Source organism: Diceros bicornis, chromosome 10 (genome assembly GCF_020826845.1).
Source record: "Diceros bicornis minor isolate mBicDic1 chromosome 10, mDicBic1.mat.cur, whole genome shotgun sequence".
Lineage (NCBI taxonomy): Eukaryota > Metazoa > Chordata > Mammalia > Perissodactyla > Rhinocerotidae > Diceros > Diceros bicornis.
The window spans coordinates 23,218,115-23,222,179 of record NC_080749.1 but is presented as its reverse complement, the minus strand read 5'-3'; positions in this window follow the sequence as shown (position 1 = coordinate 23,222,179).

Below are 4,065 nucleotides of genomic sequence, written 5' to 3'. Positions count from 1 at the left end.
AGCTTCAGACAACACAGGAATTCTACCTGCACCATCCCTTTCACTCTTGATATTTCTGTGAGCTTCAAGTACTCAAGGAGAATTTGTTTTGCTGTGTTTACCAGCTGAATTGGTGTGGACAGAAGGGCACATACCACACACCATTTGCAGGAACTATTTCTTATGATCAGTAATTTTAAAGCAATACACATCCTCAGGCTGTTAAATATGTCATCATAGGAGCTGCTGCTCCCTTTTTCCCATCTCCTTCATCATCCTTGTGTCAGACATGCCTTAGGCCTGCTGGGCATCTGCTGTTTACCAGTGGGCCCCTCTCTGCACCCAGCCCCCTGATAAAGCCCGCTGAGGAATGAATTATGGAAAGCACAGGAGTCCACAGGAAATACAATCCAAAATGTTTTAGTTCCCGGCTTGACAAAAATAGGTAGCAAATCAACTGAAGGTTTGCTCATTGTGGGCTCTGTTCATAAGCATAATATTTAAAATTTAAAAATAAATAACTCCTTCTGCTCCTGTGGTTTCTAAAGTGCTCTGGATAGCTCAGAATGGTGGTTTTGTACATTTGATTTAACCAAATTTTGAGAGAGAACTGTGGACTGGACATTTTATGTAATTCTGGTGATATCCTGATGAATTAAGGCCTGGGCAAGGCAAGGCTGTAGACTTATTGGGGGAGACAAATACTTAGCAAGATAATTAGGGCAGAGTGTGGTTGCAACAATAGTAATGCTGTTGACCAGTAGGAGTGCAGAGGAGGTCTTGAATGCAGCCTAATGGAGCTCGGAAAAGGGAGACCAAGAAATTCTCTGGAAAGAAGAGGCACCTAAATTGAGGGTTAAAGATTGAATAGTTAGTATCTGTTAAAAAAGGAGGAGATTGGTAGAAAGGAGAAAAAAGAATTCTTAATTCTGTTGTCCTTTATCTCATATGTATTATTAGCACACCCTGGGAAATCTATAACTACTGCTTCTCAGAACTCATTACACCTGGCGAGTTCCACGGTCCTCTGCCCCCGTATAATTTCTATGCATTTGCTTAATTAAGACACCGTGATGGACTGGGTAGATATTTCCTGGCAATTAATAATCAGCTGGAGGAGCTTAAGTCTTGAAGCAAAGCTGTGAAAATATGCACCTATATTTATATAAAAAGTAGTCAAATTATTACCTTTTCATGTCTTGATCAGCCAAAAGTTGAAAAGGCACCTTGTTGTGCTTGACAAGCTGCATTTACTGTTTGGTTCTTTTCCTAATCACTAAAAGCCATCCACAAATAAACAGGAAGAGAGAAGCACACACTCTGAGCTTGACACTTTCTCTTCTACATTAGGTATTTGGAATCCAAGTTAACTTGAAGAACTTTTCTAAGATTAACTGCTGGTTAAGTCTCACTAAGTGGGATTAGTTACTTAGGGATTTGGGTGCAATCATAAAGACTTTTACAAATGTTTTTATTTAATCAAGATAGGTTTGGCAGAGTTCTGCCTAGAGATGGTTGAGTAGACAAAATGAGTCTGGTGATTGTCTTAAATGTCTTATTTAAAGTGTAATACTTGAATTATGCATGGAAATGACATATAGTATGGGTTATTTACCTATCGTGAGTTCATAGAAGATTTCAGGCTTTGCACTGAGTGTTTTCCATCTGTGACAATTATAAGGCTTTGGAGATGCTTTCTCATGTAAGCTCTCTTATGGTTGGACTGATTTCTTTCCTTGCACTCCATCCCACCATTTGGGCCGAACCACAAGACTGGAGTTTTAAAGGAAGTCAGGAATGGGGAGCAAATGATGTAGGACAAGTTCCATTCAGATAGGAAGTGAAAGTAAAAAAAAAAAAAGCTTACCCCTTCGTGCTCTAAGAGATAATAGAAGAAGAAAAAAGATAGAAATAGAGCAAAAAGGTTCTTATTCCCACTGCCCCACCTAAGAATCACACATCAAATACAGAAGTTTTTTAGGAACATAGAAATAGGCTTGGGGTAGCATACAAATATCAAGGGAATAGCTTACCTTCCAGGACAGACTGTGCGGGAGGCTGCAGGACCCTAAAACAGCCCATACCTCAACTAAAACTAGATCTAATGTGGCACTGAAGCAATTCTATGGGGAAGTCTTCAGGATGGGTTCAGATGCATGAGCCCAAGATGGAGGTCCTGACTCCTCATTGTCTGCACTTGGTATGAAAGGAATACAAAAGTTCTCATATGCCCCAGAGAGGATGTGGAAGTGTTGAGAAAGGAGTGGGGCAACTTTTCAGAGGCTTGGAGTCAGAGCAACTAGGATAAAGTCAGAGTGAAATTGGAGAACACACACAAGAACACATATAAGAATTATGCAAGTGTAATGTAGATTAGAATATAGATCAGTCTGAATCCAGAATCCATGGTCTTCCAATGATGACTCATGATTTCCTTTTTATTTATCTGTAAAACATATCATATGTATGTCTTAGGGTTAAAGGCTGAACGGTACATCTTTGGAGATATTTGTTGGAGAAATGAAGAAACACAAAAATATTGATTGCTCAAGAGGTAGCAAGCAGCATGTGGTGTTGGTTTAATTAGGAGAGAAGAGAACAGAGCTGAACAATTCAATGCAACTGACATTTATTTAGCTCCTACTATATACATGGCGCAATGTGAGAATAAGATGATGCATAGACCATAAAAAGGTGCAATAGGATATACTACAAGCCAGTGCACTGAAACTGACTTTTTTCCTGTTTCTAAAGAAGCTCCTTTCTTGCTCTAATCTTTGTAAAACTAAAGGCAGTATCTGCAGCTGTGCCAAGGAGATATGGCAGAGAGCTCTCAGGAAGGATTCAGCCACTTAATAAATTTGCAGCCCCTTTTCACCTTGTCACGATCTCGCTCTCTGTCTGCGATATCTGTAGCCTCTATCACCTATTATGCCTCTCTCATTTTCTTTATACTCTTATCCAGTTCAGCTTTGTTTGTCGGCTCTTATGCAATCTACACGAGTGGAATTCTCCTTGGACTCTTCTGGCTCAAACATAAATTGAAAAACAGCAACATTGGCAATGGCCCGTTGGACACATTTCAGTGCACTCATATCTCAACAAACTGAGTCAAAGAGGCCAACTTGTTTTTACTGACAACCTAAGAACAAAAGTACTTCAGAGTTGTGAAAAAGGCTTGCTTTGAAAATGCAATAAAGGGGATTGTGTGGAAAAAAATGAATGGCAATGTAATTTTACTGTTTTCAAGAAACTAAAATTAAAATTTTTAGACTGTTAAACCCAGATTGCTGGAAAAAAAATTGGGCCTTCGTTTGTACCCTTTAGAAAAGAGCAAAAAATACTGAGTTTAATTCTACCAGGAGAATTAACTAGGAGGGGAAATGTGTTCTTAGGAATTTCTCACAAAGGAATGAATGGCACACACAGCCCATCCTGCCTCCAAGCTAGACCAGTCTGGAGTGGTACTGGGAGGTCACCTACATACTTGACCCAACCAATAGCCTATGTTGAAAGCAATGCCCCAAAAGGACCCCAGCGGCGTGGGAGAGTAGCATGGGGCTTTGGTGCTGGAAAGATAAACTTGTCTGAACCATGGCTTTGCAATGTGCTTAAGGTTTACTTGGGATTTCATGGAAAGATAGTAGAGGGGGTGAAAGGAAGATATATGTGCTTTGCCACTGCCTCTTTTTCTAGGCTTTTATCCTAGCTCTTTTGCTATCCATTCCCACCATGACTGAAAACATGGAGTGCACACAGGGACTTATTCTCTTTCCTTGTATACACAGAGATACTGTACACAAATCTGGTGACTGCTTGTGCAATGTGAGGGCTGCAAGACTTCTCAGACTTAAAGTGGATGAAGTTCTTCACCTCTCACTGCACATACATCCTCAAACAGACACATTGGCTCTTCCCTCATTCTCTAGATGTGAAACATAAGCTGTATGTGGCCTTACACTCCCTCTTCCTTATATGAACACATTGCTCACACACTTCCTGAGTTACATAGCTCCATAGGCAAAAGCAGGTGGGAAAATTTTGGGAAAAAAATTTGAAAGTAACATGAGCTAGAGAACACTCTGG